Source organism: Amia ocellicauda, chromosome 1 (genome assembly GCF_036373705.1).
Source record: "Amia ocellicauda isolate fAmiCal2 chromosome 1, fAmiCal2.hap1, whole genome shotgun sequence".
NCBI classification, from domain to species: domain Eukaryota; kingdom Metazoa; phylum Chordata; class Actinopteri; order Amiiformes; family Amiidae; genus Amia; species Amia ocellicauda.
In genome coordinates, this window is record NC_089850.1 from 42,044,144 (window position 1) to 42,057,529 (window position 13,386).

Below are 13,386 nucleotides of genomic sequence, written 5' to 3' on the forward strand. Positions count from 1 at the left end.
GTTGATTCCAAAAGTACTGCTTGAGTGATTCTGTATGTAAATCCACATACTCCAAAAGAGAAATCTCTCTATCTATATATACAGCACATAATATATACAGAACACACAAATATATATCACAACTAAATGGTAGAAATTAATAGAACATACATGTGCCCTCCACAATATGGCTCTTCAGTTTTTCACATCACAATCTCATCATGTAAATAGCAGAGCTGAGGTGTCAGAGGGAGGAATAGACCATCCAGACCTGTTGGTGATCCAACAGTGCATCCCTTGGGAACCCCCTAGTCCTGGCTAATGAAACAGCCCAGACTCAGATCATAGACTCAAGAGTTCAACCAGTGCTCCGAGAGGCAGCCTTTACTGCTTCACTCACTTGGGAAGCATTAATCTATTGTTTTAAAAGCTATTTAAAGCGAATAGCTATTTGAACTTAGTGTCTTTGCAACAGGGCCAGTTCTAGACATTTGGAGGCCCTAGGCAAAATTTATGTTGGAGGCCCCCCTCTTGATTGGTGGACTGGTGTAAACAATGCAGGTCAGGGCTCCCCGCACGGGATTCGAGCCGCAGCTCCAGTGCAGCAGCTCCAGTGCAGCAGAGTGTTAAGTCCTCTACGCTAACATGCTGGGACTCCTACCACAGGAGGATTAACGCTATACTACTTTTACCAAGGGGTTACATCACTTTGTAATGATCTCATTATGACACGAATGAGCCCCATTACACTTGAGTATAGGGATGTTACGGTTATGGAGGCTCCGCCTCCAAGCCCGAGGCCCTAGGCAATTGCCTAGTCTGCCTATAGGTAGCGCTGGCCCTGCTTTGCAAGCATACCTTTCATGACTTATGCAGAGTGTGTTTCAACTTGTTTTCTTTTCCTCCTGAGAGTAAGTCACTGACAAAGGCATATCATTCCTTCTTTATGATGCAATGGAGTTTTCTCAGCACTCGCTCTGAGACCAGTTAAGAACTGCACCTTACAGAGTTGCTCCTCAAAACATTTTGGATTCTGCCAATGTAGAATAGAAATGCATACAAAGTGTTTAGCTGCTTGAGTTTCTCTCGATTATCATTTCAGCCTTTTTCTTTAGTTTGATTATTTAATTTAATACACAGTAGAGAATACCACCTAAGAATAATGTGAATCCTCTGCAATTACGTGGTTTGGTACACTTGACAATGAGTAAACACAGCATAACCATGAATAATAGATGCTCACCACAAGCCCGGACAGTCTTCTGTTTTATTGACAGCTCGGCATTTGCTACTGTGACTGGATAGTTTACACAGACAATTACCACTGCTAGCACAGACTTTGCACTTTGCGCTTTTCTGTGGTGCTATTGTGGGCTGTCATTAAGTACACTGCAAGTTGTCGCTCTCTTGATAGTTTTATCGTACACATTAACACTGGTTTCTTAAGGGATTGGGATACTCAAGGCTTTCCTCTTCCATGTATTTTTATAACGACTTCTAAAAGGGACGGCTGCAGCACTGGAAGTGAGCGTTTGCTGACACTCTTGAATCACTTAGTCTGGGATCTAGCAGACTGCATCTGGTGTTTATGTATTTTTTATTTGGACGTCTGTTTGGGGAGACAAATGTAGATTATTGTTCAGAAATTCCCACTCCATAGGCTTGGGACACCAGTGCAATTGTTTACCTATTTCACTAACTATTACAGCTCACAATGTAGAGGGCAACATAATAAGCACATTAAGTCAGGCTGTGTGAAAGGTCTATAAATGCACTTGGCACAAATGCTCCATCTGTGTACTATATGCCCATCAATTCATGTTTCTTATTAAGTTTTGAGAAAAGTGAAAGTGTTTGTCACATAAGTGCCAGGAACGTTTTCTTTTCAGTGCTACTTAATTAGTATGCAGCATTCAAAAAGAATGAAAAACACAGCCTTATTTCTATTACTTTTATTTTTTTGCTTAAGGATGCTGTTCCATAAATCACAAACCACCTCTGCCTCCTGCAGCCTGAGAAAGCTCCACCAAAATTCCTCACACATGACAGATGCAAAAGAAACCTGTAATAAGAGCTATCAAAGAGTTGATCGATGAAATGAGTAATAGTGAAGATCCTGCATTCTTCAAACTGAAGGTGTGTGCTAGTGCTGTGAATGAAATAAGGATTCCTGCAGGCCGAAATAAATCAGTTACATATTTGCACAGCAAGGGAGGATGTAAGATAAAGATAGTATACATTCTCACATGAAAGACAGTTACATCTGGTACTTGTCTGCCATTGATTTCACTTACATGTATGGAGATTTTGATCTGCTATTTATTAAAAAAAAAAAAAAAAAAAGTATTCTTTGCTCATCTCAGCATCAGTATTGCAAAAGCGTGTTTAACAGGTTTAAGAACTTTCCACTGAATTAGAATGATGAACCCAGAGTGTTCAAAAATAGGCGTGACATTTATCACAAGCTAATGGTGTCAGAAATATTCAATACACATAGTTTTGTTCAGTTTTAATGGATTCCCCCCCCCTATAATAACCATCCATTTACTTTGTCTTTGGCCTCCAAGGTACTAAATCCTCTGGTCATATTCAATTAAACACTCTAATAATGCAAATCCTTGTGGAATTTGAAAATGCCTATTTTGAATAATGGGTTTGCAAAAAAGATGTTACAGCAGTGATTTGTATAAAGATTTACACTTGCTTGGACAAAGGACGTTTAACATGAGATAATCATTGTAAGAACCAGCTTGACACCAATAACACAAGAAGAGGAGAATCTGTAGATATAGTTGTGGGTAACTGAGAAAAAGAGACTGAACTAAAGCTTTAAAACAATCGAAAAGACAAAACAAACGTAAACAGTTGTTTAAATACTTGCTTTATCACCCACACAAAAATGCTAATAAGCAGAATATATCTCACACTGGAGGAGGGCAAGTACATGGCTATAGGGGGCCCTATAAGCTGAGGCAAGTTTTATGAAAGGAATAAAAAACATGTTAATTATAAAAAGCTGGTACATATTTAAATTGTGGGTTGTAGTCATGTTTCTTGAATACATTTATTATTTCATTTTCTTATTTAATTCAGTAATTCATTGTAAATATATGAATAAAAACATTAAAATATTTTTTTTCATTTTAAATACTTTTGTTTAGATATCTTTGATGACTTACAGTTCGAAGCAAAACAAACAATCTGAAAGCAATGTAAACACACATAAGTACGCAATTATTATAGCGTTTTATGATATTCTGTCACATGAAATTTGGTGATTGAAAAGAAAAGAGAATACTATGGTATTCAGATTATAAAATATATGCAGCAACAGCAGATCTTCAGCCTTTTTAAAAGTTTAACACAGTAAATTTGGATGAAATGTATGGTGGTTTTCCATGTTTAAACCATGCATTTTCTTTGCCAGGTTTATCTTAGGTTTGTATAATTTACACGCGAAAACTTGTTTTAGCAGATATTACAACATGACATGACAGGTACATTTTGAAGATTCCTCAATTGTTTGAGTTTTTTTATTCCTTTTTTCTTTCCTCCATAATGGCTCCTCTGTTTGTCAACAGAGGAGTTGAGCTAGCGTGAACTGAGCATAAGCTTAAATGCAAATGCTTTTGTGTTGAATGTAATGTAGTACTCTTAGAGAACTTGGGCATCAGTAAATTTGTGATTCTTTTTTTGTTTTGGTACATTGTACTTATCATTGAATAGAATATATATATATAGATATAGATATAGATATATATATATAGATAGATTTTTTATTTTATTGTTGGACAGTATAAAAACAGATTATAGTCTAAATGGATACTTGGGGATGTTGTCCAATGCCAGAAAATCTGTCTGCTGTGTGTGCCTTGGAAACTTACTGACACAGCATTTTCTTTAACAAAAAAGGTCATATTGGGAGCTGACAGAGGCAGATGCATGTATGGCATCTAGAAAGGCAGTGGATTTCAGCTGACAGCATAGGTTCTCATTGGGGACTTACTACCAAAGCCCTGTAAACAAAATTACCTTGTAATGGTGTTTCCCGCCAAAGGCAAAAGAGAAAGCAAATATGTAGTGTGTAGGTAGAAAATGTTGAAATGCCTAATACAAAATAGGGAATTAGAAAAATGAGTAGATATAATAATAATAGTTTTCGTTTTGTGGTTTGAATAATTTGAGAATTATTAGAATAAGTGGTTTCCAATTAAAATGAATCTATGGTGACATTAGAAAATGACTCAGGGAAAATTAGTTTGTGCTGCTTGATTACATTTATATCACTGGCTGTTGTTTCATCATCAACTTAAATATAATTTTAGGGTTGAAAAAGAGGATATCCCATACACTAATTTTACAAATCTTGAGGTTATTACTAATTGTGAGGCATAGCCATGATGTCTAACCGGACATAAATATGTTAAAGTGTGTACGGTGGGATGACAAATGGTTTGGATTCAAACTGAAAACTTGCATATTAATTAAAGTTAAAACTCCTATTTGCAAACCTGTTCTCTCAACCAAAGGAAGTAGGTCAATAAGTTGACTAGGATAAACCTTACTTATTCCCATTAATACTGTCTTTACCTCACAGAAGCTGTCTGTCTGAACTCTTGAACTTGGTTGCTGTTAACTGAATTTTGAATTTACTGAGGAAATCGTATTTTTAAAATACACAGCAAAGTGAAATGCCAGAAGACATGATAAAGAGACCTGGATTTTAGGAAACTGGGTACTCTGAGAGCTAGCTACTTTTATTATTTTTTGCTGAAGCACTTAATAGGCATACCCTAAACTGTTTGGGTTCAAAACATGCCTTTGCTGTGTAATTATACATTAAAGCATGGTAAACAGTTACGGGGGCAGTACATGCTTGAATGGATCATTTAAAAAAACGAAAAAGAATAGATTGTAAAATTGATGAAAAAATAATGAGGCAAGATAGGTTACTGTATAAAAGCCCAAACCCCTGCTGTGGTAATGCTTTGCAATGTCTATCTCAATTCAACACTGGTAGCTGGATTTACTTTTTAATGGATTTTTTTTTTAAACTCCATTACATTCTAGTGCCTGCCAGCATTTTTACCTCTCTCATTCTCCTTGCTCTCAGCTTCGTTTCATCTGACACAGAGTTTGACGAGAAAAGCAAACATAAAGCAAAGGTTGTGCAAGGCCTGTCAAATTTGGAGGAGTGATGGCAGGACTCCTGACATGGGCTTCTGAAAGATGTAAAGTCAGGTGACAAGGTTACTGTGTAACAAATCTTGATCTTAAACAACTAAAAGTGCTCTTGTATGAGACCAAACTCCCATAATCCCACTGGAGTCCTTTCAAGTCCTGAACTCTTTTGACTTGCTCTGGGTGAAGCTTATCTAGAACTTTGTTGAAATAGGGTGTGTTTAACTTCTGTAACTATTCAGCCAGGGAAGGAATTGATTTATATATCTATCAATATAGAAATCCTTGTGTGGAAATGTGAAACAATTTTCTGAAAGTATTAAGTAACCTCACTATAAAACTTCAACAGTACAAGAAAAACAAAAACAAATAATATATATTATTATTATTTTGTAATAGTTTTAATTCAATTCAACAGAAAAAGGGGCAGACAATTATTCAAGAATATAAATATATAAAGTAACTTGGAAAACGTGGAAATAAAACACTTTAAAGATGTGTGTCTGGGGTGGGTAGCATGTTCAATACAATGCCTTTGCATTTACATTTAATCATATTCATATTATTTCTGCATTTAGTCTGGATTAATTTTAATCATACAAACATTACAAACTTGTATTCCTTAATATTAATTTACATGAATACCTAATTAAGAACTCTTTGAATCGTATAATGTGTTTAAAACAGAGCACCACACCAATAACTTATCTTTCTGTCTTCAGAGATCAACAGACTGAACCATATCTTGTTTTTTTTCTCCTGGATCAGACATATCACATAATCAGATAACTGAACTATAACTTAAGCAGAAAAGGTCTTCCCTGCCCTTAAGTGTGTACCATCTGCTAACAGGTCACAGTCCAGGTTGCTTTTAGTTACAAAATGTTATTTAGTCTCTGCTCTTGTGGATAAAATTGCATGTCCAGATGGGATAATAATTGTGCACACATCTATCTATCTATCCATCTATCTATCCATCCATCTATCTGTCAATCTATCTGAAGAAAAACATTGCAGTCTTCTGCTTTGAAGTCCTAAAATTAAAAAAAATATATAATTTGTTCCTGAGCACTGAATGTCAGACCAAAGACATTTTATGAAAAAATATAATTTTAAAAATCAGATTTTGATTCTCAGAGCATAGTGCAGGTCAATTTCAATTCAATTAAAGGTGCTGAAGTCTTTAATTCAAATCCGCTTGGACTGCGTAAATGGATTTTAAGACCTGGGTAATTATTTGCAGACAGATGTTAAAGGTGATCTGGTAAGGTGATCTGATATTAAGGCACAATATAGATCATTGCATTTGTTCTTACACAAGATGATAATGATAAAAAGTGGATTTCAAAGCTATCAATCCAGATGGAATGGGCTATTAATATTCTTTACTGGTATCTGCCTTTAATGTTTAATGGAAATAATAAATAGCAGGAAAGGTAAGGTCTTTTTACTCAAACATCATGTTTATTTTTCTCCCAAGTTATAAATAACAGAACAAAAACATATTTTCATGGCTTTACATTATTTCTTGCTGTAAATAACAAACAAACCAAAACAATTAAGTGTTTAGCTTTTTGGAGCCACAGTATACCTATTAGGGTATGTACTGATGCCACAAATCTGCAAATAATATTGTTAACATGGAATGAGATGTGTCACACATTGTTGGCATGCTGGAGCCAAGAAAAGTATTTGTTTCAGTTTTTTAATGTTTCAGTTTTGTTAATGGACAAAGTATATGGTCTTATAAGCAGGTAGTTTATATGAGCTGAGTTTAAGAATGACTCAAGGGATCTTTAATTTGCTGGTTCAAGTGCCAGTCATGCTGACAAGGAGTGCAGAATGCAATTGCCCAGAAGTGAGTGCGGTTCATGGTTCATCTCTCTGTGATTTGTATGTCCCCACAGACCAAGATCCAAACAAGCTGAATGCTGCTCTCTATAGTTCTCCGTCTTGAGTAGCATATCTTTAGGTCCCCTGAATAAACTACAGGCATTCTGTGGAATGTAATATTAAGTCTCCTTTAAAGTGCCCTGAAGAGAGTTGAAAAAAATAAAATAATAAAAATACATACATTTTATTACTATTATTAAGTATGATATATGTGGGTTAAAATAACACTAAGATTGAAATGATTTAGTTAGACAGTAAATGATGCATGTTACTCATATTGCTTGGTCACTTCTTTTGTATGGAGGTGATGGAGATGCATGTGCAGCTCATTAACATCAATGCTGTTTTTAAACAAAAGAAGGAAGTGTATTTGGTTAACTATTCCAGTATTTCATATGCAACTTTAGCAGGAGAGACTTTCACTTAAACAATTACACTGCTACTCGACTTCTTTCTTTAATCTATGTATGTAGATTACAGGATATGTAAGGTGGTGTTTTCACTCTTTAGTTTCACTCTTCCTGAAAGCAAATTAATGGAGTTTCCTAAATATTCAGGTAACAAAATAAAATTAGCTAGACCTTATCTTGTAGTGAAGATGAATGATGTTAGGTTTTCATTGAGAATACATTTTTTAAAGTTCTTAAAATGTCTTTGTACCTTTAGGCATGTTTAAAAACATCTTTGCCTGTATATGCTTGTATATTGGGGATCTAAATCTTGCACATGAAAGTGGCTAATGGATGGTGTACACAGTGCCATTCCACAATGCCTAATATTTTACTATCTGTTTGCAATGTTCTTCCTCAGAAGTCTGAGCCGTTTGGGGCTTTACTGTCTTGAGACCAAAGCAGTTTTTAATCTTTTAAGAAAGTTTGCTTAGGCCTTAGGGGAAACTGTTAGCCATGCCCACACCATACAAGCAGAGTGAACAAAATTCCATCGCATGTCTTAGTTTGAAGCACTTGGAACAGTTTTCAAAACCTTCATCGCTCCCTTCCTCTTTGTGTAACTAGAATTAAATGAGGTGTAAAAACTTGCCGCTACAGTCATATTCTTCAAACTGTCAATCAGCTGCTCACCGGTCCTTTCTGCTTTTAAGCTTTATTAACCTACACAGTGGATTGGGCTGATGAGGGGCCACCAGGAACAATAGTGAGTGCATATCTAGGTTCCAGATTTTGTCAGCGCCGATGGAGGGGTCCCGGGAGCCCCGCTGTCCAGATGAAAGGAGTCCTCAGATGTCTGATCCATCAAGCACGAATGCCAGTGAAGCAGACCCAGGGAAAGGCAGAAGCATACCCCGCTGATTGAGATGTCTCTCACAGCCCCTCAGGGTTCAAATGGCGCACAAAGCCGCAGTGGTAGCTCCTGCTCTGGGACGCACCAGGCTGTGTCAACGTCGTGCTGGGCAGGCAGCATGCAAGGCTTGAACTTGACATGAAGCTGGCCATGGCCCTCAGATTCAAGCCTTTTTGTGCCAGGGTTGCCCAGATACCGGCTGACTGGGAGGCATGTTATTTTTGTTGTTAAATATCGCAAAAAAACAGATCCAGAAATGTACCACTTTTATGATCACAGAAGGAATTATTTGAGTCCAGCCATTTTGATGTGGTTCAAGTTTTTCATGTGCTGGTTTTAAGTCTCCGCTCATGTCTGCAACAGGTAGTGACTGCATAAATTATACCTCAATTATACCTGATTTTCCATATTATATTTCGATATATATAGTGTATATCTATATCAATCTATCTATATCTATCTATCTATAACAATTTACATAGTACAGAAAAACATATATATATATATATATATATATATATATATACATATATATATACATATATATATACATATATACACATATATATATATATATATATATATACACACACATATATACACATATATATATACACACATATATATATATGTATATATATATATATATATATATATATATTCTTGTATGTTTTTCTGTACTATGTAAATTGTTAAACAAGAAATAGCTTTATTCATAAGCACTGTATCTTGAACTCACGGAGTATGCAGGGAAATCAGCACTAATTAAATTGACGATATAACAAATTTCCATACTAAAAAGAACAAACAAACCTATATCTTTTTTAAGGGGTCAATGACAAGGAGACCTTTAAGACCTTTGCATAAACCGAATCTCAATAAGATTAACTGAACTGAAGACTAGGAGTTCCTGAAAACAGGTATGTTTTGCTTTATGTCACTAAGCTACATTTTAGCTAAGGATGATCTTTACAATATTGTTATTTGGGAGTTTGTTGTATGCCATTTATAATATGTGTATGACTATTTGAAGGTGAACAGTAAAAGGGCAATATCTGTATCTTCACTTTCATCATCACAGATCTTACCACTGTCTTTTATTCCTATGTGCAAAAGTGCCTGTTAACTAATGCTTTTTGTTCAGCCAAAATACCACATCTGCTCTGACTGGATTAACCACTCTTCTATCAGACAATAAAGACTTGATCTTGACTAACCTACAAAATGTACAATGATAACATGCGTCTTCTACAATGTGGGGAGGGGAGGTTAATTACCAACTGAGCCTTTGACCTTTCTTTGCATGTCACAGGATGGGAAACAGACTGTTTCGGGTGGATGCATATTTACCATAACTATAGATGTAGCCTAAGTATGTTAGAGCTAATATAGCTTTCAACAGTACTTCTTCCAAGATTCAATCAATGGCTGCAGTCACCTGACATTTAACCCATTGCAAAGCGGTAGAATGTTCTTGTGATCAGAAATCCTTGCAGGTAAATTATTGTAAAGCATAACCTTTTCTTTAATATTTGGTTGCACTTAATTGTGACTTCCAAGACATTTTTTTAATAGACAAACAATATTAGAAAAGAGCTACACTAATGCAATGTCCAATCAGTATTGTGGAAGGTAAGTTTGCTGCTGCCACTGCGGTCATAATTGGACTGTTGTTCTTTTGCCACTATTTTGCATCCCAGTATCAGCACCCTCTGTACCCGTTGTTTATAGTCTCTGGGCTAAAGTATGCCCCTGCCCATAAGCTTCAGACATGGGAGGTTTTACACAAGATCTGCTTCTTGATTTATCCCAATGAAACTGAATATTTCGCTTTGTGTATCAGTTACCTTTCTAAGTCTGCCTGTAAAATGGAAAATGCTCAGCTGTTACTTTTTTATCTTATTGTTTCAAGTTCCTCCTTGGAACTGTTGGAACATGAAACAGGAATCTTCAGCAAAGCCTGTAAATTTAGCTACAAGGTGGTGAGAATGAGACTGCTGCCTTTGAACGAATACATTTCTAATCACCTAAAATATGCAGGGGGTTGTAAAAGACCAAGGGCATCTGATACTGTGAGCCTTCAAGCACCCAGACTTGGAGCATTTTTTGCATTCTTACATGAGAAAGCAACAACCAAGGGTAATTGATTTGGATTTTAGCTCAGTTGTGGAGATTCTGTATAGTGGGTGAAGAAAAAATATATAGGCAAAGTAAGTTAAGGTTGTCCGAGGAATTTGTGAAGAGATGTTTGAAAAGTATTACTTATTAATATACGAGTATCACAGGGTAAACACAGGAATATGTCATGCTCTGATGTCGATCACATGTATAACAAGGTTAGTGTTAGGTTTTAGGGTTAGGGTTCATGTGCTCAACATCAGAACTCAGATGATGTTCAAGAGGTATTGATGTTTTAATCCTGTGGTATTCATATATGAATTCATTAGGAATCACACCACCTTATTATAAAGTGTTACCTATTAAATTAAGTGTTATCACAACATGATAGCTACAATTTATATTGGCGGTCACAGCTCTGAATTAATCTTGGTCTAAGTTTCAGGATGCAGAGAAACAGAAGGTGCTAAAATATGTCTAATTCCACCTGTTAGTGATGTGTTTTGGCCTAATATGTATTTCCTTTTCAACATTTTCCAGTGTTTAATTATATAATAATGAAATCAGAATGTAATTGAAATAAACATTGCTCTTGACAGGTATGTAAACTGATACCCTATTGTTTGGATTAGGTAATATGAAGAACAACTGAAAACAATAAATAAGGCATACAATATCTCAGGGCTGTTTTACCTTTTCAATTTGGTGACACCAGCACACAAAATAAAATAATCTTTGTAACATTTTTTTTGAAAAAAAAAAAAGATTTATTACTTATGTAATTGATAAATTAAGTCATAGTGTACATGAGTTTTTTTTTTTTTTTTTACATAAAACAATTAAAATATTTTAAAGGATACCAGTTCGATTTTGTTTAAAAAGTTGGTTGGAAGTGAAATGTCTCAGGAAAATAAAAAGCCACCATCAGGAACCAGGTTTGTAATTTTGCAATCAGCTGGTGGGTTGAAGGTATGATTGAAACTTAGTCAGCATTTCTGGAATGCAATTATCATTATTACGAAAGTTTCATTGACTTCAGTCCCTCCTGCTTTTGGTTACACCTCAGTTTGTTATTACCTAATTTAACACCAATTAAACTCCAGGTTTTATGCAGCTGAATTAAAGAAACACATGAAGCCTGATGGACTGTAACTTATCTTGCCGACATGGCGCCATAAATACAGGTCACTTACTCCTTAAATGTTCTTAAACAGGCATTGGTTTTCTTTTGTCCTTAGTCACATAAGATGTTTATTTAGTCCTTTCCTGTTCCACTCTGTAAAAAGCACATGTGTGTGAGGGTCATTCTCTTCACTGGTCCCCAACTAATCTTACTGATCACCATTGTTAGTGTGACAGATGGAAGGACAAATGAATACATATATACATACACATACATAACATTATGGTTATATAATCCATAACATTATGGTTATATTGCGTTACTAGTACTCGTATTATTTTGATTTCCCCAATGCTCCCTTTCCCGTGGCCCTTGACTGTGACCTAAGATCTTGTCTGCACTCAGCTTCTACAATCCAGGATGTAAGACCTCCTTTATTGTATTCACTTGTGTAAATTGGAATTTGTAAAATGTGTTATGCTTTGAATTGCACTGTATTTTGTAAATTTGAATTTGTAATGTTTTATGCCTTGAACTGCACTGTATTTTTGCACTTTGTATTGCGCTTATATTTTGTAAGTCACCCTGGATAAGGGCGTCTGCTAATAAATAAATAAATAAATAAATAAATACATAAATAAATAATAATAATCCAGTCCATTATTAAGTGCAAGTTGCATTTTTCTTTTCACATACAAGCATTTTGTATTCATTTTATTCATGGATTCAGTTTTATGTACACAGAGGTCTAGAAATTACAGTTTGTTTAGTTTCTGTGGCAAACCATTTCAAAGTCAATGAGATTTGGATGGAAGCTGTCAATCTTTATTGTTTGAAATACATTGCCCGGACATTTTAACTCAAATTTTAATATACATCATTTTAAATTAATGTATTGCCCCTAACTGGACAAAGCAGGCTAAGACACTGTAACACCAGAAGGATCTAGCAATTGGTGTGGGGAATTGAACCACAGTCCCCAGTCCACTGCAGCCACATACACTGCTGTTCCTAGCCTGCCAGCGAGTATTTGTGGGACTGTGTGCTCCTTCAACTTATCCCAAGGCTGTGTATCTTATAATAATCATTATGCTAATGATCTAGAAAAGTTTAAGGAAACGTTTCAGAACATTGCAAGTAGAACATTTAATGATTAAAGCGCATACTGATGCTCTATCACTGCCAATAAACCATAAAAGTGCATTTTAATATGTTAGCAGTTTAACTGGGTGTTTTAGATTATGCTTTTGCCGAAAGGAATGTATTCATACAGTATCAGTAGTGAAAGTCATCTGGCATCAATTCATGTCAGTTTGTGGCGATGATTGCATCTTGTTTGGAGGAAGTGGCTACAAAGGTATATACAGTTCATGTTTTTGGCCTTTCTGTAGGCCTCCCTTTTTTACTGACCTACGGTGCCTGCAATCAGCAGCAATGGCTATGTGTATCGCACAGAATAGAGCATGATCCGTTGGTCTGTGAGGTAGAGTCATGTTAACTTTAGAAAAGGATCTTCCCCAGGAAATTAGCCGTAATTTACATGAACAAAGACAAGGAAATAGTTTAGCATTATAGTAATTGGAAAGTGCACTTTGATACATTTAAGAAGCATCATTTCCACGTTGAAATGCAATACCTTGAAATGTTTCCTGAGTGACATTTCTAAGATCTTCAAACGATGTCAAAGGGCAATTCTCAATCATATCGAACAAACAGCAAGCATAACTTTAGGAAACGTGTGTCAAATTTCTCCACATCACTCATGCATTTAGCACGTGAGGAATGCCTTT

The 13,386-nt window shown here is 35.6% G+C and overlaps 1 long non-coding RNA gene across 1 annotated transcript in view; it reads right to left on the reverse strand.

Moving 5' to 3' along the window:
* The window catches only part of LOC136750522 (uncharacterized), a 94,501-nt gene that overhangs the window by 43,652 nt on the left and 37,463 nt on the right, over positions 1-13,386 (reverse strand). The gene's annotated exons all lie outside the window — the stretch shown is intronic.